A 22,509-nucleotide genomic window follows, 5' to 3' on the forward strand; every position below is an offset into this window, starting at 1 on the left:
AGAAGTTGAGTATTTCAATATGTCATACTAATTTTTTTGATTTTCTTATTTTTTAACGGTTAGGAAAATCTCCATTAGCTAGCTTTTATTTAATAATCCTACATTGGAAGAAGAAAGAAAAAAATTAGTTGTTTTACTCATATAAAGTGAATCTTATACTCTCATTTCATTTAATATTGTAGTGTTGTGCATGTTTCAAATCAATATAGTTTAAATTTTAAAAGTTTTAATTAATTAATTTTTGTGTAACTTGGTTGGTATTTTGACCTAACCGATTAAACTAAATCATTTTTGATTTGATCTATTCATTGGTTTAACCGTGATTTTAGCAGTGTTATCAAAATATATTGATTAGATTTGTTTGATTCAAAATAAATTAAAGATTGATCTGATTAATGATTGAAAGACTGAGATTGCTAAGAAGAAAAAAATAAGTTTTTTTGCTCATATAAAGTGAATTTTATACTCCCATCCCATTTAATATTGTAGTGTTGTGCATATTTCAATTCAATATAGTTTAAATTTTAAAAGTTTTAATTAATTAATTTTTGTGTAACTTCGCTGGTATTTTAATCTAGCCGATTAAACTAAATCATTTTTGGTTTGATTGATTCATTGGTTTAATCGCGATTTTAGCAGTTTTATATTGATTAGATTTGTTTGATTTGAAATAAACTAAAGATTGATCTGATTAAAGATTAAAAGACTGAGATTGCTTGATTAGAAATATAACGATCATGGTTTTACCCTGACCTTTATTATGTTCTGGACTCGGGTTCCCTGATTGTATATTGTTATCTATGTCTTGTTTCCTCCCTTTAATTCTTTGAATTTGAGTTTTGGGACTAGTTGGGCGAGTTTGGAACATGTTGGTTGTCTTTTGGTACAAATGGTTGTTGCCCAAATTTTGGCCTCTTCGCTCGAGCAAGACTTCTTGCGCTCGCTTGAGCGAGCCCTGTGAAAATGTTTCTTCGCTCGAGTGAGGATTCTTGCGCTCGAGCATGCGTCTGCGTTGGGTGGCAGACCTGAAGCTTCACATTCTACGCTCGAGCGACGCTTCTTACGCTCGAGCGAGGCGACCTTTTTGTGTCTGGTCACTCGAGCGAGCCTGGTGTACATCAGTTCACAACAACGCCATTTTGCTTCATTGTTGATCTTCTTTTTCACTCACAAACCCTAAATCTGCAGCTTCTCTCTCTAGAAACCACTTTCTCTCTAAGGTTTCATCTAAATTCATTGAGTTCTTGACCCTAGTGTCTTTGAGAATAAGGTAGAGGGCTTCAAGAGCTTCGTGTTGATCCAAGTAAGAGTTGGTTTCGTCATCTTTGGAGTTTCGATCTTGCTTGTCCGTCTTCTACACTTGATGTAGGGATTTTCTACACTTTAATATGATTTTTAGATTAGTTATTTGCTATTGTGTATACATGATGAGATTTGGTTGTGATTTGGATAAATCTAGGATTTGGGTGTGAAATGAAAAGAGGGGTATTTGATGAATACGAGATAAGTGAGTATGAGGATTGAAGATAAGATCATGTTGTGCCAAAATAGTTGATTTTGGTGTTTGGATTGATATTTGGAAAGAGGGAGATTTTGCTCTAATTTTGATTAAATTATTATTTTGTATAAATAATTGGGATTAATATTGAAAATGTGAAATTAGAAGGTTGTGGGTTATAGATGGTGATATTAGATATGTATTATCTTACACTTTTTAGAAGTTTTGAATAAACTATTTATCTTGAGATTGAATATCTGTTTAGAGATAAATGTATTGGGCTATCGGTGGAGGCTAGCTATGATTGTTGTAGAAATTGCATGCGGATTAGGAGATTTAATGCTAATCAAAGGTTGGTTGTCATTGTATATGGCTATGTTTATAAATACATTGTATATGTATGTTTATTTGGGAGGAGAAAGGAGATGGACTCCGCTGAAAGCAAGCTGGCCAGAGTGTCCTGGGTGAAAGACCCGAAATCATATACATGCATGGGTGCCGATTCCCGCGGACGAAATATCCGTAAAATGGCATATTGGAGAAAACATACATGGGTGCCGATTCTCGCGGACGAAATATCCATAAAATGGCATATTTGAGAAAATATACATGGGTGTCGATTCCTTCGGACGAAATATCTGTAAAATGGCAGGTTTGAAGTGTTTATGTGTGTTTTGTATGGTTGGAAGACCATTGAATTGTAGTCTCATTTTGTTTGTTGAAAGATAATGAATTTAATCTATGAATTGAGTAGCATATATGAACTTGAAATGAATTGATGGAAAATGGAAATAAGGTTTGGTCTTAGTGACATATGAATATGTAGGCCTTGTGGATGTTTTAGTATCGGTATTGTTTATGAACGTAGTATTTATTCCTTTGTAAACCTAATATATTGTGTTAGATTATCTCTACTGAGCTATTGGTTCACCCTATACGGGAATATCATTTTCAGGTGCAGGTGAAATGTTTTCTCCAAGGCAATAGCATGGATGGACTTTCGGGAAGTAAGAGCTTTTTAATTATATCTTATGTGTGTATGTTTGTTATTTGCAAAGCCAAGGGTTTAAGAAGTAATGAGCGAGACTCAATTTGTGTAACCAAGCAATGATTTAGAAAGATGTAAGCCTACATGGCATTTAACTGGTTGTTAAACAGTGAACTCTGATGTATGAAAGTATGTTGTTTCTCATATTTATTTCGCATATGAGTTATCTTTATTGTATTATTTTGGGGGCATTACAACTTGGTATCAGAGCATACCAGGTTTGAATACTTTGGATATGTGGGAAATAGTTAGTACCACAATTGGTTTGTCTCCTTTGATTGAGATGTTAGCATGTATTGCATGCTTATGTGATAACATGCTTATGTGATTATGTGGGTATGAAATTTAGTTCCTAAGATGTTGATTGAGTCTACGGATTTGTGGAAGTCCTATTAATCACTGCTATTTCTAGTTGGAACTCTAGCAACGCCATGGGACGACCATTATCTAGAAAGAAAATTCATATGTGTTTATGTGATTACATGTCTATGTGGAATGACTTATTGTTGTCCAATGTATTAGGCCACGAGTGAGTTAAATTTGGCACGTTTATAAATGTGCTAATCCTGTTGTTATCTTTGTTAGGATGTCAGGACGTGGATGTGGTAGTAATAGGTGTGGTAGGCTTAGGAGGCAGGAGGCGCCTTTATCAAATGATATTCTGGCACAGGAAGAAGGAGTTGGTCAAGCCAATGTGGCCAAACCGGTTAATCAATAGGCCATAGGCGCCTTAGCCCATGAAATAGTCGGAGCATTTAGGAAGTCTATGGACATTCTCCGAATTGAGAATTAAGTCCAGGCCCAAATAGCTGAAGCAGGGCCATCTTTTTTAAAGGAGGAGTTTTTCCGGTCGAATCCGGATGAGTTTTTGGGTGATCCTAAGGAGCCATTGAAGGTAGATGAGTGGCTAGAACAGTTAGTGAAGACGTTCGAGATGCTTGGCATCGAGGATGATCAGTTGAAAGTGACCGTGGCGTCCTTCCAGTTGAAGGGGGATGCGGGTCAGTGGTGGAAGTATGCGCGTGGGCGCATTGCAGGAACTTGGGAGGCTTTTGTTGAGGCTTTCCAGGATAAATTTCTACCTCCCACGGTTAGAGAGAAGTTGAGAGATCAATTCTCTAAATTGTTGTAGTTGAACACGCCAGTGGCTGAGTTTGAGATAACCTTGCACTTGAGTTGGTGGCGACTGAAGAGCGCCGTTGTTTGGAGTTTGAGAAGAGGTTAAAGACCGGGCTAATGTATAAAGTTGCCAGTTCCATGACAAGAGATTATGGGCGCCTTGTGCACTCTGCAGCCCACCTTGAAACTATTATGCAGGTAGGAGATGAAAGGATGAGGGGCTCCAGGAGGAGTTAGGATAGTCAGGGAGATAGTAAAAGGCAGAGGGGTTCCTACCCTCAGCAATCCTAGGGGACTCAGTCGAGGTTCACTTTTCCAATACCGAGTTCAGGTTCTGGGAGAGGTGGGCAGGGAGATTTTACTTGCTTTAAGTGTGATCAGTTGGGCCACAAGTCTCCAGCTTGTCCTCAGAGAAAATGAGGACAGCGAGAAGCATCATCTTCGGCTCATTTTCAAAGCCAGAGTCAGGAAAGAGGCCAGCCGCTCACTTTTTATCAGTATGGGCAGGCAGGGCACCTGAAGAGGTTTTGCCCACAATTGGGTGGTACATCTGGTGCGTCTGGTTCGAGACAGACACAGAGTTACCAGTCGACACAGTCAGTACAGGCCTCGATGGCTAATTAGGGAGTCTCTTCGGCTCAGTCTATGCATCAGGCTTATGCTCCGAGGGCTGAGCAGGTTGAGCAGAGGCCTACTAGACGTATGTATACAGCTGTAGGGCCAGATCTTGTACTTGATCCTTTTGTAGTGAGAAGTACCTTTTTGTTTTGCAATTCAGTTGCAAATGTGTTGATTCATACGGGTATATCCCATTCTTTTATTTCATATGTGTTTGCATTAGTTTTAGGTTTGGAGTTGGCACAGCTAGCATCTCCTATTTGTGTAGAGTCACCTATTGGTGGTCAGATTGTCTTGAGATAGGGATGTCGGGATTGTGACATCGAGGTTGCTGGTCGTCGATTACCTTTTGCATTTGTATTGATTCACATGCTTAGTTTTGATGTCATATTGGGTATGGACTGATTATCGTCATACCGGGTTGTTATAGATTGCTACCGCCAGAAGGTTACTGTATGTACCTTGAGCGGTGATTCCTTTTATTTCTTAAAGGACCGGGTGGATAGAGTCTTATCACCGGTATATGATTTTCCTAGGTGGAGTGAACTTAGTTGTCTCCTTGTTGGCTTTTTGAGTAGTGAGTGTGATGAAATTCGAGTTGAATTACCGAGGGTAATTTGTGGATACTCGGATGTTTTTCCTGAGGATCTTGTCAGTTTACCATCTCACCGAGAGATCGAGTTCTCTATTGATTTAGTGCCTAGCACGGCACCGGTTTCTATGGCTCCATATAGATTTGCACCTGCTGAATTGAGTGAGTTGAAGATTCAACTCCAGGAATTGTTAGATAAGAGTTTTATTCGCCTTAGTACTTCACCTTGGAGAGCGCCGACTCTCTTTGCTAAAAAGAAAGATGGAGCATTATGGCTTTATATTGATTATCGAAAGTTGAACCGGGTTACTATTAAGAATAAATACCCAATGCCTCGAATAGATGATCTGTTTGATCAGTTGAAGGGGTCTCGTTGTTTCTCTAAGATAGACCTGAGATCGGGTTATCATCAGTTGAGGGTAAGGGAGGAGGATATCCCGAAGACGGCATTCCGTACACGGTATGGCCATTATGAGTTTCTTGTGATGCCTTTTGGGCTAACTAAAGCTCCAGCTGTGTTTATGGATTTAATGAATCGAATCTTCCAGGAGTTCTTAGATCGTTTTGTGGTTGTCTTTGTGGACGACATTCTGATTTACTCACCCTCTGAGGAGGAACATGAGGAACATTTACGAGTAGTACTTGAGTTACTTAGGGCCCATAAGTTGTATGCTAAGTTTACGAAATGTGACTTTTGGCTGGAAGAGGTTAAATTCCTAGGGCATGTAGTGTCAAGGGAAGGGGTGACTGTAGATTCATCCAAGATAGAGGCAGTGCAAGATTAGGCACAACCTAAGAATGCTTTCGAGATTCATAGTTTCTTGGGTTTGGCTGGGTATTACCGTTGGTTGTGAAAGATTTCTCTAGACTAGCTTCACTTTTGACTAAGTTGACTAGAAAGGAAATCAAGTTTGTGTGGAGTGAGACTTGTGAAAGGTCGTTCCAAGAGCTCAAGATTAGACTCACCACTGCTCCAGTGTTGATTGTACTAGAGAGGGGTTTGAGTTATTCAGTTTATTGTGATGCTTCACGGGAAGGTTTAGGTTGTGTATTGATGCAAGAGGGTAAAGTGGTAGCCTATGGCTCACGGCAGTTGAAAACACATGAGAGAAATTATCCCATCTATGACCTAGAGTTAGCAGCAGTGATGTTTGCCTTGAAGATTTGGAGGCATTATTTGTATGGTGAGAAATTTGAAGTGTTCTCTAATCACAAGAGTCTGAAATATCTATTTACACAGAAAGACTTAAATTTGAGATAGATGAGGTGGATGGAATTCATAGAGGATTATGATTTTAAGTTGCATTATCATCCGGGGAAGGCCAATGTTGTGGCCGATGTTTTGAGTAGAAAGCCAGTTAACAGTGTAGCTTCTATCGCCATCCGAGAATGGGAAATGTTGGGTACTCTTAATGAGTTTGACTTGCAACTGGGTGAGTCTGTTGAATTCGCAGCTTTGCTTTCAGTAGTTGCACAACCTACACTTGTGAATCGAGTGTTGGAAGCGCAAAAGGGTGACCTTGAGGTGGAATCGTTCCGGGAGAAGATTTCCAATGGGAAGGTAGAAAGAGGCTTGACTGTGTATCCCGACTTGAATGTGAGATACCGTGATCGCTTGTTTGTACCGGAGTCTTGCCGAGAGGAAGTACTTCAAGAGTTTCACTATTCGCGCCTTGCGGTGCATCCGGGAGGCACAAAGATGTATCATGATTTTAGTCGCCAGTTTTGGTGGAGAGGTATGAAAAAGGATGTGGCTGTGTTTATATCAAAGTGCCTTACTTGTCAACAAGTGAAGGTCGAGCATGAGAGACCAGCGGGTTTGTTGCAACCCTTGCCTATAGCTGAGTGGAAGAGGAAGCATGTTACGATGGACTTCGTTGTGGGCCTCTCGAGGACTCAACGGGGTAGTGATGCCATTTGGGTGGTCGTTAACCGATTGACTAAGTCGGCGTATTTTATTTCTATGCGCGTAAGTGACTCGATAGATTATCTAACCGACTTATACATTAGGGACATAGTAAGGTTGCACGGGGTCCTTGTGACGATTGTTTTGGATAGAGATCCGCGTTTCACTGCTCGGTTATGGTAGAGTTGCAGAGTGCCTTAGGCACTAGATTGACTTTTAGTACTGCGTATCATCCTCAGACTGACGGGTAGTCCGAGCATACTATTCAGATCCTTAAGGATATGCTTCAAGGCTATGTCCTTGACTTTAAGGGTTCATGAGAGAGGCATTTGCCCCTAGTGGAATTTGCCTATAACAATAGTTTCCAATTGAATATTGGCATGGCACCATTTGAGGCCTTGTATGGTCGACCGTGTAGATCTCCAGTGTGTTGGGCCGAGGTGGGTGATGCACCTTTGTTAGGTCTAGAGTTGGTTCAGGAAACTACGGAGAAAGTTACACTTATCCGTAAGAAGTTAATTACAGCTCAGAGTCGCCAGAAAAGTTATGCTGACCGTAAGAGGAGCCCTTTGTCTTTTGAGGTGGGAGATCATGTCTTTTTGAAAATATCACCTAGATGGGTTTTGATGAGGTTTGAGAAGAGTGGGAAGTTATCCCCTCGGTTTATCGGTCCTTTTGAGATCCTTGAACGGATTTGAGAGGTTGCTTATCGTTTAGTGTTACCGCCACAAATTTTCAGGGTTCATGACGTGTTTCATATTTGTATGCTCCGGAAATATGAGCCGGATCCATCGCACGTGTTGGATTGGACCGACTTAGAGGTAGATGAGGATGCCTCGTATGAGGAGAGACCGATGGAAGTCTTGGATAGACGGGATCAAGTTTTGCGAGGCAAGACAATTCCCTTGGTAAAAGTATTGTGGAAACATCGCGGAGTTGAGGAAGCGAATTATGAACGTGAATTAGAAGGCCGAGAGAAATATCCGGATTTGTTTGTTGATGCATGAGCATGTATTGAGAATGTATTGTAATAATGAAAAGTCTAAGCATTGTATATGTTTTAACTTATGAAAACATTGTACATGTTATGGTTGTTTGGGAAGAACATGGATTCAATATAAACATTACTTATGTTTTGAGAATTTGGAATATTGATGATGTTGTATCATTTTTTTGAAAGCATTGTATATGCTATGTACGATTTTTGAAAATTTGGACTTTGGTTAAACATTGTAAATGTTTTGGAAAAATTGAAAATTTCATTTTAATTTGGGACTTGTGGATCGAGTCGGTGTGAATAGATGACCGGAGGATGGGCCATGGTGTTGGACTTGTGGGAATAACATGGTTGTGAATAGTTCAATTATGTTTTAGAGCCTGATTTGTAATTTCGGGGACAAAATTTCCTAAGGTGGGGAGGTTATAACGATCCCGGTTTACCCCGACCTTTATTATGTTCCGGACTCGAGTTCCGTGATTGTATATTGTTATGTATGTCTTGTTTCCTTCCTTTACTTCTTTGAATTTGAGTTTTGGGACTAGTTTGGCGAGTTTGGAATAGGTTGGCTGTCTTTTGGTACAAATGGTTGTTGCCCAGATTTTGGCCTCTTCGTTCGAGCAAGGCTTCTTGCGCTCGAGCGAGCCCTGTGAAAATGTTTCTTCGCTCGAGTGAGGATTCTTACGCTCGAGCGTGCGTCTGCGTTGGGTGGCAGACCTGAAGCTTTGCATGCTACGCTCGAGTGACGCTTCTTGCGCTCGAACGATGCGACCTTTTTGTGTCTGGTAGCTCGAGCGAGAACTCCTTCGCTCGAGCGAGCCTGGTGTACATCAATTCACAACAATGCCGTTTTGCTTCATTTTTTATCTCCTTTTTCACTCACAAACCCTAAATCTGCAGCTTCTCTCTCTAGAAGCCACATTCTCTCTAAGATTTCATCTAAATCCATTGAGTTCTTGACCCTAGTGTCTTTGAGAATAAGGTAGAGGGCTTCAAGAGTTTCGTGTTGATCCAAGTAAGAGTTGGTTTTGTCATCTTTGGAGTTTCGATCTTGCTTGTTCATCTTCTGCACTTGATGTATGGATTTTCTACACTCTAATATGATTTTTAGCTTAGTTATTTGCTATTGTGTATAGATAATGAGATTTGGTTGTGGTTTGGACAAATCTAGGATTTGGGTGTGAAATGAAAAGAGGGGTATTTGATGAAAATGAGGTAAATGAGTATGAGGCTTGAATATAAGAACATGTTGTGCCAAAACAGTTGATTTTGGTGTTTGGGTTGATATTTGGAAAGAGGAAGATTTTGCCCTAATTTTGATTAAATTATTATTTTGTATAAATAACTGGGATTAGTATTGAAAATGTGAAATTGGAAGGTTATGGGTATAGATGGTGAATTAGATATGTATTATCTTACACTTTTGGAAGTTTTGAATAAACTATTTATCTTCAGATTGAATATTTGTTTAGAGATAAATGTATTGGGCTATCAGTGGAGGATAGCTATGATTGTTGTAGAAATTGCATGAGGATTAGGCGATTTAATGTTAATCAAAGGTTGGTTGTCATTGCATATGACTATGTTTATAAATACATTGTATGTGTATGTTTATTTAGAAGGAGAAAGGAGATGGACTCCGCTGAAAACAAGCTGGCCAGAGTGTCCTAAGTGAAAGTCCCGAAATCATATACATATATGGGTGCCGATTCCCGCAGACGAGATATCCGTAAAATTTCATATTTGAGAAAACATTCATGGGTGCCGATTCTCGCGGACAAAATATCCGTAAAATGGCATATTTGAGAAAATATACATGGGTGCCGATTCCTTCAGACAAAATATCTGTAAAATGGCAGGTTTGAAGTGTTTATGTGTGTTTTGCATAGTTGGAAGACCATTGAGTTGTAGTCTCATTTTGTTTGTTGAAAGATAATGAATTTAACCCATGAATTGAGTAGCATATATGAACTTGAAATGAATTGATGGAAAATGGAAATGAGGTTTGGTCTTAGTGGCATATGAATATGTAGGCCTTGTGGATGTTTTAGTATCGGTATTGTTTATGCATGTAGTATTTATACATTTTGTGGACACCCCATTTTTGACCGTCCTTAAGACTTGGATGTCATCGTTTGAACACTCGATGATTACCCTTGTTTGTGTTCGTCTCGAGTTCTTGGAGGTTTCGGCTACGCGCCTTACCTCAAGACCTCTCGACTTGTTTGTTTTGTATTTGGTTTTGCATCAAACACTTGTTGTTTTGCTTCTGAGGGTGGGAAATAACTTGTAGGCCATCCTCACACCTCACCGGCCATGGCTTGAGGCCACCGGCCATGTTTTGAGGCTACTGGCCATTGGTGAAATATACCATTGGCCGGTTGGCATTTGGTGTGGCCGGCCGACCATATGTTTGGCCAACGACCTCCTTTTCTGGCCGGTACCACCTTTTTACCTTTTTCAGTCATGGTGCATGCCAGATGTGCCAGCTGGAATGCACAAGACCTGCCCCCGTGCATATATGTGGTTGTTTTCCACCTTTGACCCATTTTTTTTGCACCCATTGCTCAAGGCTTCTTGAGGAAGCATTGACCCCTTGTCTTGGCTTCCTCAAGTAGCTTTCACCTTTGGGGTAGCTTCCATTGGAAGCTTGGTTCTTTTGACCCTTTTTGCAATAGCTTCTCTAAGAAGCTTGGGGCCTTTCCTTTGTCTATATAAGGAGTCTCCCCCTTCCTTTGTCTTGGTTCAGCAAAATCAGACCTAGAACATAAGGGCCTAAGAGTGTGTTTTGTTCTTAGTTTTGCACTAAAACACACACCATTACACCATACTTCGACTTGGGAGGTCTTGAGGGTTTGTTCTTGAAGTTTTGGGTCAATTTTGGACAGAAGAAGGTGGCTGACCTTGCTGTTCTTGAGGTGTTCTTCAAGGGTAACATTCTTACTTTATTTTCCCCAATCTTACACTAGCTTTTAGCCTATCTTGCATACTGATTTAAGCTTTGTGTATAACTGAAAAAAGTCTTATTTTGAGCTCCTTTTGAAGTTTGTTTAAGATCACTTTTGTGTTTGGGGTCGTTTACCCCCTCTTAGGCCTCGTTTGGCCCCATTTTGTGCTATTTTTGGTGAGCTTCGTGACCATCTTGTTTGGGCCTTCTCACCACTGAAATCTTGAGGGATTTCAGTGGTGAGGATGGTGTCTTAAGGTCCTAAGAAGGAGAGGGCCATCCCCTCTCCTTGTTGCCTTCAATATTGGCCATTTTAGCCTCATGTGTGAGCACTATTTTTGAGTTCATGTTGGCCATGTCTTAAGTGTTATTTGTGCTTATCTATCCATGATAAAGCACTGTTTTAACTTGGTTTACACACACCATGCTTGCCATGCATACTTGTCTTGTAATGCCATGAATTGCCTTAAACATGTGCCTAGCATTTAGACCACTATGCTTACTTGTTTTGGCTTAGCTTTGTGAAGCTTTTGTGCATGTTTTAGTGTGCTTGAGGTCTGTTTTTGGTCATTCGAGTCATCCATGCTTTGCTTTGTATAGCTACCATGTAATCCCCCTTGGCTTGCCTTGAGTTTTAGACCATTGTTGCATACTTAGCTTGTCTTGTTTACTTGGTTTTGCACCTTCTATAATATGATTTCAGAGCTTTCTATGCATGCCATGTATCCATGTTTATCCTCTTTTAAGTGTGCTTAAAAGTTGCTCTTTGGTGCCTAAGTGTTGGACTTTGTGTGCATGCATGCTTGTATGTGTTTTGGCCCTTATTTCCATGGCATTTGGCCACTGATTTGGGCCTATTTGAGAGCTGCCCATTTTGGTTTAAGACCATTCTCACATGTCGTTGCATGCTCATCCATCTTGCATGCTTGTTAGTTTGCATAACTTGCATGCTTGCATGTTTACATTGCTTGTTCACATGCTCATATTGCATGCTTAGCTTCCATGGGTTGCATAACATTAAGCACGCATCTCTTGTCTCTTGAATTGATTATGATGGAGGTTGGGGCCCATTGTTTGTTTTGTGCATTTCATTCCATATTGAAATTGCACATTTTGACTCTTTGGGCCATCACGAATTGAAATGCGCGATTAGTGGTCCAAGAATCGAGTACCATGCCCCTTTGAGTCATAAACATGATAAGGGGTGTGGTGGTGCACACATTTGCTTGAAATGCATTGCCATGCCTTGTTTTGCCCTCTGTTGCTGTCAAAATAGGTTCTGTAGGAAGAATTGGCCGGTCGACTACATACAGTGCCGACCAACCATGTATTGCTGGCCGAGAGCCACACTAGTGGCCGATGACCACATTCCCTTAGCCGGTGATCATTTACCTTGGCCGGTGGCACTCCACAGTGTGCAGAGAGCATACATTGGGACTTGTGCAGTCTCCAGAGGAGCAGAGCATGGTAAACAGAGGCAGCTTGTGCATGGCATTAGATTTCCGGGCGAAGTCAATCCGAGCATGCGTGCATCCCTCTTCCCGAGGCCTTTTACCGCTTTCCTTAGCTTAATTGATTTGTTAATTAATTAGGTGGTCTGTAAATTATTTAATTAGCTTGTAGGTTAATTAAATTGTATTATTCTTTTGGTCCCTCCGAGCGAGGGCGAATTTGTAATAAGTGTGAGCGGGTGTGATGCATGTCTTCCAATCCCCACTTCTTTCTCCCTTTTAATTACCTGCTTTTGATGGTTAGTATTAGGACATATTTCAATTAGCATTCTTATGCTATGCATGCGTGCATCCATTCATTTGTATTGCATGCACCGGGCTCGGCGCATCATTCTAATTGCATAGTATCTCAAATCTAACTTGAATATATGTTATCTGTGCATTTCACATGCCATCCAAAGATTAGCCAAGCCTATTCTAGTGACATTCTGTATGTGATGCATTAGCCATTTTAACATGAACTAGGATCATGCATGATTACTAACTAGTTTCTGTTTTGGCTTGGAGTACTCGGTAAGCATTTATGTTTTAGCATCCTTGCATGAGTGTGAGTGTTGCCATGATAGCATAACTTACCATGAGGCTATGTGCTTACGTGTTATAACTGCTTGAGTGCCTGTGGATGGAGGTTGAATTACCTAAATTGGAATAATGCACTAAACTGTGAGTTTTAAGCCCACTAGATAGTGGTAAAACTATCTTTTCTAAAGCCCACTTGAGGGTGGCAAAATCTGCATTTTAGCTTACTTGCGAGTAGCAAACCATTTTCAAATAAACAAGCATGACATGTTTCGTTCCAATTTAGGCGACTTAGTCTATACTTGTTTGATGTGCGCATCACGTAGTAAATCTAGGCTAATAACCGGAATAAGAACGCATAATGTTTTCAAAACTAGATATCATGGTTAGTAGAGGCCGATCTTTGATCGGGCGAGCGGGGGTGCTCATAGCTGACTTTCCCCAATCGTACCCAAGTTCCTGGGCCGAGGCAACTTTGGTAATGACGGACATGTGGCCTTAGGCAAACGAGGCAAGGTTTCCTAAATTACCCCATTAAAAAATATTTAGGTGGCGACTCTGTATCTGCAAAGCAGTCCATGTTTGGCACTTCTTTTCTAAAAATCTGTTTTCCAAAATGATTTGCCGGATTTGGACTCTTTGGTTCAGATTAAGAACCGTGACAATTTGAGAGTCCGAATTGTGGTGAGTCCAAATGAACAAAACGGGACTCATCGTCCCGAGGAGTTCGGGGACGTCTATAGTTTCTGGCGACTCTGCTGGGGAGATAGAGAGCTTGACTCGAACTCATGATATCTTGTTTTGATTACACTTATGTGTTTCTTTGCATTGCATCTGCATTGGTGCGCCTAGGACACCGTGTTTGCCATCTGCCATTCCTGAACGGTTTACTGGAGGCTTGTCTTGTCAAGGCATGACCATAAGGCTGACCGGTTGCGGGCTCTGCCAGTATGGGAACACAAACTCCGATTTTTACCGGGGCACCCTTTCTGACCATTCGACCTAGTGCATATCGAAATCCGTAGTGACCATTCCAAACTAGGATAGGTTGCTTACCCGATGTTAGGTTGTTTGAAACCGCTGCGTGCGTAGCGAAACCCTAGCTCCTGACAAAATAAGACAGGGAAACCCTACCCCAACATAGGGGTGTTTTGGCTCTCATTTGCTTGTCATGTGCTTTTAGAGTGCGTCTCTACAGGGAATGCATGTATGAGTTTGTAACTTTAAGTATCAGGCCTGTGGGCATCAGCATCAGCATTTGAGGAATCAGTTTTACCCGAGGGTATCAGTTTTGGGACAGATATTTGGAGAACAGTGATCAGTATTGAGTACAGTCGTTCAGCTATCCGTTCTAGTGAAATTGGGCTGAGATGCTATCTGTTTTCTCTTTTGCTAGGTAGTCCTGGAACTATAGCTTCAGAAGGCTCCATTATCCCCTAGGTACATTGGACTTGTGCTGATAGACTTTGTCAAGTCAGAGATTCAGTTCAAGGGCAATCAGTATTCCTTCACCAGAGACAAGGTAAAAACGCCAGTCAGGCACAGATCATCAGTTCAACAGTCCTCGGATCAGCGGTCATTATTCATCTTACCTGTGCACAGTTGGGTTGAGATATCTGTTTTTTACCTCAGGGAGATATACCGGCCACTCAGTTAGACCAGGACAATATGTCGAGTCTGGAAGAGATGGTGCGCCAACTCCAGGATAGTATGAAAGCCATGCAGCAAGACGCTGCCCATCAAGCGAAATTTGCCAAACAACAGGCCGTGGTCATAGCCCAACAGGCAGAGACAATTGCCAGATTGGAGCAGCAAACTGGAGTATCTACTTCGCACCAGGCTCCTCCTCCACCAAGAGTTCCCATGCTCGAGGAGGCAACCCACGTCCAGGATGATACGGACATTCCAGTCGGGCCAGCTCCGCCCCCGATCCTACCCCAGCTATCCAAGACACCCATCAACCTACTGGACTTCCCTTTTGAGTTAGAGACGGATCCAACGGCGCTAAAGATGAGCAAGTTTGAAAAGATGTTCAAGAAGGCTCAAGGCATGAAATCCATTCCGGACATAGAGGACGGTTATACCGACTTAGTGGTGACATTACCGGATCGGTTCAAGATGCCACATATTGATCGATTCAATGGCTCTGAAGACCCAATGGTACACCTCCAACTGTTTTCTGATATCTTGAGGCCAATGGGTTTGACAACAGCCCAGAAGCTGTCACTATTCGGCCGAACCCTGTCTGGGATAGCCGCAATCTGGTATGCAAAATTGGAGAACTCTATGAAACAGAATTGGGAAGAGATGGTTGAGGCCTTCAGTGATCAATACTCCTACAACACACAGATTGAGGTCACAACTCGTGATCTTGAAGTCACCCGCCAAGAGCCAAAGGAGGGTTTTTCAGAGTTTGTGGCGAGGTGGAGAGCAAAAGCCTTGATGATGGCTACAAGGCCTTCCGACAAAGACCAGATAAGGATGGTTGTGCGCAACCTCCAACCCAAACTGATGCAAAAAATGATCGTGCTCCCCTTTCCTACCTTTTCAGATCTGCATGAGATGGGGGTACAGATCGAGGATGCTATGAAGCAGGGCCTTATTGATCAGGAGAAGGAGTAGCCTAGGAGGGCGTTTACCTGCAGTTCGAATGCGACCACTAGCGGTGATGTAGCTACAAGATCTTTTGAAGTGGGCATGGTCGCCACCACCACACCAAGAATAGCCACCCCCTTTGTTGGTGCATCCAATCCAAACCCCCAAACTTCGGACTATCTCCCCCGAGGCAAGAGGGTTTTCACCCCACTCTTTATGCCTTTGTCTAAAGCTCTAGGGGTCCTACTCAGGAAAGGACACTGAAATCGTTAGAACAACGGCCTCTACCTGATCCTCTCCCTGCAAAGCATGACCCGGCTGAGTACTGTGCTTTCTATCAACAAACCGGTCACGACACTGACAATTGCGTCTGTCTTCGTTACGAGATACAAAATCTGATTGACAATGAGGTCATCGTCGCACTAAGCTCTGCAAAGTCTATCGGCACTTGATCAGTGAATTTGTGGGGGATAATGTGACTATGTGATCGGGATGAACCACCTGCGGGCGACACTCAGTTTACTCCAGATGTGGCGTTTGGCACGCACTGTTTTGAGCATTTGCGAATGCTAGTTTTGTACTTTCTGACTTGGGTATTGGGTCAGTCTTGTCGTTTTGTATTGAGTCAGTCTTTTCATACTGAGTCAGTCGGGTCTGTCTTGTTGTATCGAGTCAGTCCTGTTTCGTTAGAGTTGGGTGATTTCGGGGGTGTTACCTCGGACATCACTTGCTTGTTTTGTGTTTGTCTTTTTGCTTTCTTTTGAGTCTGTTTCTGCCTTGAAGCCAGTTACGCCAACAGATTTGAATGAACAGCAGTGGTTTTTCATGCTTTTGTGTTTGCTTCTGCCGTGTGCTAGTTGTGCCAGAAATTCTAAATGAGATGGTAGTATTTGACTAGAAGTTGTGTCTTTTCTGTGCCTTGAATTCATTGCATCGACCTAAGTTTTCCAAAACTTTTTTTTCGAAATATTGTGATAAAAACGAAGAGGAAGGAATTCCTCGGGTTTTGCAAAATTTGATCAATTGAGAGAAAGAAAGGCATGCTAAGCCCTTAATGATCGAGATCATGCTTGTTAATGTAAGTACTGGGAAGGATCCTGGCTTGATCCAGATTGGTCCTACACTGTCTTCAGCACGAGCGATTTGTCGCTTTCTTAAAAGATTTCCAAAAACTATTTTGCGGGATCTTGCAAAGACCTGTGTGGAATCACTTTTGAGATTGTGCAGCCTAGGATCGCTCTCAGCCTCAAGAGTCGACCCCTGATTGTCAAACCTTAGACTTAAATTCAGAATGTTCAATGGTCAACTACAACGTGAGGCCTGTGTGGCCAGATTCAAAGCTGCCCTCGAACAAGAGGCAGGGAAGTTGGATCAAGAAGACCAAATGTCATCAAAAGAAGCTTGCAAAGCTAGATCAGAAGCACCCCTGGAACTAGGGGCAAAGAATTTTAAATGTGCTCGAAGAGCCGAAGATGGATCATTCCACAAATCAAAGAAGGTCGGCAAGAATGCCAAATCCCAGAAGGGAGGAAAGAAGATAGTTTCTGCTGAAGAACAACTGAGTTCCTATCCACAACGCTAAGGGCAAAATCAGCCCCTCGTTGGATGGACTCATGCATCGTCAGCGAACAGCAGCCATTCTCCTGGATTCAGATGACTTCAGGATCCTAAAACCATTTGACATGGACAAAGCTACACTTTTACCCTTGAGAGGCTCGCTGGGCCGAAAACCCAGAAGGGCGACCCAGGTAAAAGTTAGAGCACGAAAACAAAAGGAAAAAAAAAAAAAGAGAGAAAAAGAGAAAAAATGCAAAAAATGAAGAAAAGATGAAAAAAGAAAAGGAAAAAAGAAAAGAAAAGATGACAAAAATGAAAAGAATTGAAAAGAAAATAAAAACAAAGCTCGCAAGGTTGAAAACCCGGAAGGACGGCCTTGGCAAAAGTTAGAGCGTAAAATGAGAGGTTAATACCCGAGTGTGCCTTACCCCCTGAACTACGTATGGCTTGATTCCCATGTTTGGGATACGTAGGCAACTTCATCTTGAAGTCCAGCCACAAACACTTCGAATTCGATTATGTCCATGTGATGGTTCTAGTCATCTTTGTCTTCTCTGTATCCAAGAATTTGGTTGTGTTCGTCACTCTGAGGACTGACTACAATGTGCTGCGGTGCCATTCAAACAAGGGGCAACTTTCCGTTGCCATTCAATGTGTTGCGGTGCTATTCAAACAAGGGGAAACTTTCCGTTGCCATGCAGTGTCCTTCAGACAAGGGGTAATTTTCCATTGCCTCCGATCTGAGGTCGTGCATCTCAAGAGTAGGTTCTGTGCTCGTTGAGCAGTGGCCGTTTGCAAAAATAATTTTTGAGAATTTTTACTGAGGTTGACTGATCTCTCGAAAATCATTCCATCTTTTCCAAAACTGGACCATTTCTTGGACCCAAAAAGAGAAAATTTTCAGTGCTCATAACCTAACTTGCATGATTTTCAAATCAAAAATCGAACAAGTATATTAATCTAACTCTCATATTGGTCAAAATTGTTTTAGTAGAAAGCAAAAACAAAAAATGGTCAAAATAATGAACTAGGGGCACAGTTGAGTCAGGCTTCCTGTCTTTCCCCCGTTGTCAATGCATCTGCCAGAAAGGGCACTCTACCTGCCAGAAAAGGGCACCACTAAAGTTGACCGCAAAAAGGCAGAAAACTCTCACATCCTCCAAGCAACGAGGTATCAAGCCAAGTGCGAAGCACGAACCCGAATGGGACAAGATATTCCACTCCCTTATCTGGACAGATCTGATCACGTCCAAACTCCCCAGCAGAGCATCATCAACCGATGTTAGTTGCAGATTTGCTACACACCCAGTTGTAGCGCAGCCCCTCTGTGGAAGAAGCTCGCTGTTGTGAACAAGAATGAGAATCTGGTAGAATACCAGAGGCAAGAGCCGACAATTTCCAGCTTATCCATCAACCACCCAAGGGAGGGATAAAAAAATGAGAGATTGAAGAATAGAGAGATGTGCGCAGAGAGAAAAAGTGAGAAAAAGGGATTTGTTTAGAAAAAACAGAGCTTGAGGGTCGAGTGATGTGAGAATCACAAATGAGAAAAAGGATGGGAAATAATACCCGAAAAAAAACTGGCTCCTCGCGTACTGAGAGGTCTCTCGTCTTTGTAACACGTCTGTGTGTCGTGTCTGTCTCGATTCTTGCTTTGAGTCGTCCCGAGCATGACTCGATGTGTTTAGGTTATTTTAACTTTGTCTTCCGTTTTTGAGTCGTTTTGGCTGTGTTCAGTCTTAGGCTCAATACCCGATCGAGAACTTATTTCTCAATTTCAATCAAATCGTTTTGTGCTCGGAGTGCTGTGCCATTCTCCACATTTGTGCAAAACAAGGATTTGTTCTTTCATAAAAACCGCAGGGTTCAACCCAGGTCATGCAAGAACAGTAAAACAAGGAGCTATTTGAAGCTATATGGGTTCCAGACTACAAAGCAAAAGAAAAGAGGGAAAACCGAAACATCTGAGTGTGTTTCACCTTCAGCAAATTCCGTGATTGTACTCCGGATGTACCTCTTCAGGCCTTGTCAGTGCTCCGAAGAATGAGTGTGCCTCTACTCCAAGCTTAAGCTTGCTTCAAGTCAGAATGGCAATTAAAGCAGTAGCAGATGTTATCTCTCGCCAATATAAACAGGATGTACCCTTTTCAAGCGGAGTGTGTTACAAACCCCTCCGAGTGGTAAATCGGAAGTCGCGTTTGGATTTGGTCTCGTTAAGGCTTGTATTTCCTTATTTGGCATTTTGTTTCAAACGCGCTTTTGAAGTTGCACATTCGTTGCATTGTTATGCACATCTATCTAGCATTGTTATGCACCGTTACTTGCATTATCATGCACCTCTTTAACTTGCGTTATCACGCACGTTCTAGTTGCATTGTTATGCACAGTTCAATCGCATTGTGATGCACACTCTTTAGTTTCAAAACATCGAGATACGTCCCTACGTTTTTCTCTGTTCTTGAAACACCGGGACACGTCCCTATGTTTCTCCTTCTTTTCCGAAACACCGGGATACGTCCCTATGTTTCCCCTTCTTTTCGAAACACCAGGATACGTCCCTATGTTTTCCCTTCTTTCCGAAACACCGGGATACGTCCTTATGTTTCCCCTTCTTTCTGAAACACCGGGATACGTCCCTATGTTTCCCCTTCTTTTCGAAACACCGGGATACGTCCCTATGTTTCTCATTCCTTCCGAAACACCGGGATACATCCCTATGTTTCTCATTCCTTCCGAAACACCAGGATACGTCCCTATGTTTCTCATTCCTTTCCGAAACACCGGGACACGTCCTTATGTTTCTTTTTTTTTTTTTCCGAAACACCGGGATACGTCTCTATGTTTCTCCTTCTTTCCGAAACACCGGGATACGTCCCTATGTTTCTTCTCCTTTTTGAAACACCCGGGATACGTCCCTATGTTTCTCCTTTTTTTTTTCTGAAACACCGGGATACGTCCCTATGTTTCTCTTTCATTCCAAAACACCGGGATACGTCCCTAACCACCGGGATACGTCCCTATGTTCCTCCTACCTTTCTGAAACACCGGGATACATCCCTATGTTTCTCCTTCTTTTTCCGAAACCCTGGGATACGTCCCTATGTTTCTCCTTCTTTTTCCAAAACCCTGGGATGCGTCCCTATGTTTCTCCTTCTTTTTCCGAAACACTGGGATACGTCCTTATGTTTCTCATTCCTTTCTGAAACACCGGGATACGTCCCTATGTTTCTCATTCCTTTTCGAAACACCGGGATATGTCCCTATGTTTCTCTCCCTTTCCGAAACACCGGGATACGTCCTTATGTTTCTCCTTCCTTCCTAACCACCGGGATACGTCCCTAACCACCGGGATACATCTCTATGCTTCTCCCCTTTGGTTAAGAGCATTTGGAATACGTTCCAATGCTTATACCTTTTCGAAACATCGAGATACGTCCTACGTTTCTCTCTCTCCGAAACACCAGGATACGTCCCTATCTTCTTTCTTTCCAAAACACCGGGATACGTCCCTATGTTTCTCCTTCTTTTCGAAACACCGGGATATGTCTGTATGTTTCTCATTCCTTTCCGAAACACCGGGATACGTCCCTATATTTCTCATTCCTTCCAAAACACCGGGATACGTCCCTATGTTTCTCATTCCTTTTCGAAACACCGAGACACGTCCCTATGTTTCTTTTTCTTTTCCGAAATACTGGGATACGTCCCTATGTTTCTTCATCATTCCGAAACACCGGGATACGTCTCTATGTTTATTCTCCTGTTCGAAACACCTGGGATACGTCCCTATGTTTCTCCTTCTTTTTCTGAAACACCGGGATACGTCCCTATGTTTCTCTTTCATTCCGAAACACCGGGATACGTCCCTACGTTTCTCCCTCTCTAAAACACCGAGATACGTCCCTATGTTTCTCCCTCTTTGGTTAAGAGCATTTGTAATACGTTCCGGTGCTTGAACCACTCTGAAACACTGGGATACGTCCCTATGTTTCTCCTTCGCTTCGAAACACCGAGATATGTCCCTATGTTTCTCCCTCTTTGGTTAAGAGCATTTGGAATACGTTCCAATGCTTATACCTTTCCGAAACACCGGGATACGTCCCTATGTTTCTTGCATGATCATAAGTTATGCTCGGTTTTGTGCATTATCTTGCATTTTGCCCCTGCCCTCGGGCGCATATCTTTGTCTGCTGCTTGTATTCTTTGTCTAAGTCTTCGGCCTTGTCAAAAATGGGTCGTCTCTGGGCTTTGACACTCACTCCCGTCATTTTTATGACTTTCGAGTTCTGTCAAAGAGGGGCAACTGTAGACACCCCATTTTTGATCGTCCTTAAGACTTGGACGTCATCGTTTGAACACTCGATGATTACCCTTTTTTGTGTTCGTCTCGAGTTCTCGGAGGTTTCGGCTACGCGCCTTACCTCAAGACCTCTCGACTTGTTTGTTTTGTGTTTGGTTTTGCATCAAACACTTGTTGTTTTGCTTCTGAGGGTGGGACATAGCTTGTAGGCCATCCCCACACCTCACCGGCCATGGCATGAGGCCACCGGCCATGTTTTGAGGCTACCGGCCATTGGTGAAATATACCATTGGCCGGTCGGCATTTGGTGTGGCCGGCCGACCATATGTTTGGCCGACGACCTCCTTTTCTGGCCGGCACCACCTTTTTGCTTTTTTCAGGCATGGTGCATGCCAGATGTGCCAGCTGGAATGCACAAGACCTGCCCCCGTGCATATATGTGGTTGTTTTCCACCTTTGACCCCTTATTTTTGCACCCTTTGCTCAAGGCTTCTTGAGGAAGCATTGACCCCTTGTCTTGGCTTCCTCAAGAAGCTTGCACTTTTGGGGTAGCTTCCATTGGAAGCTTGGTTCTTTTGACCCTTTTTGCAATAGCTTCTCTAAGAAGCTTGGGGCCTTTCCTTTGTCTATATAAGGAGCCTCCCCCTTCCTTTGTCTTGGTTCAGCAAAATCAGACCTAGAACATACATATGTCTGATATACACCTTCTCTCTCTATATCTCCCTCTCTCTCTTCATTTTGTGTGTGTTTAAGGGCCTAAGAGTGTGTTTTGTTCTTAGTTTTGCACTAAAACATACATCATTACACCATACTTCGACTTGGGAGGTCTTGAGGGTTTGTTCTTGAAGTTTTGGGTCGGTTTTGGACAGAAGAAGGTGGCTGACCTTGCTGTTCTTGAGGTGTTCTTCAAGGGTAACATTCTTACTTTATTTTCCCCAATCTTGCACTAGATTTTAGCCTATCTTTCATACTGATTTAAGCTTTGTGTATGTAACACCCTAAAAAAAAAAAAACATTAAACCCATCAATAGAGACATGCATTGATATATAAAAGCTCCACTTTCTTCTATTCATCAGAGTTCCATTACCAAAAGTATTACATGTTAACAACAAAAGCAAATGCCCTAAAGGCTTATAACTTTCCAAGTTAACACTTGGTTACAACAAAAGAGTGCTAACTCATTTACACATTAAGCCCTTGGCTTGAATATACATGTAATACATCAAAGAAATAAACAACAAAAGTCCGCCTGCCTCTAGCCTCCCAAGCTACGTCCTTGGAGGTGGCATGCTACCTGTACC

This window comes from Camellia sinensis, chromosome 3 (genome assembly GCF_055761805.1).
Source record: "Camellia sinensis isolate YWXY chromosome 3, ASM5576180v1, whole genome shotgun sequence".
Classification (NCBI taxonomy): domain Eukaryota; kingdom Viridiplantae; phylum Streptophyta; class Magnoliopsida; order Ericales; family Theaceae; genus Camellia; species Camellia sinensis.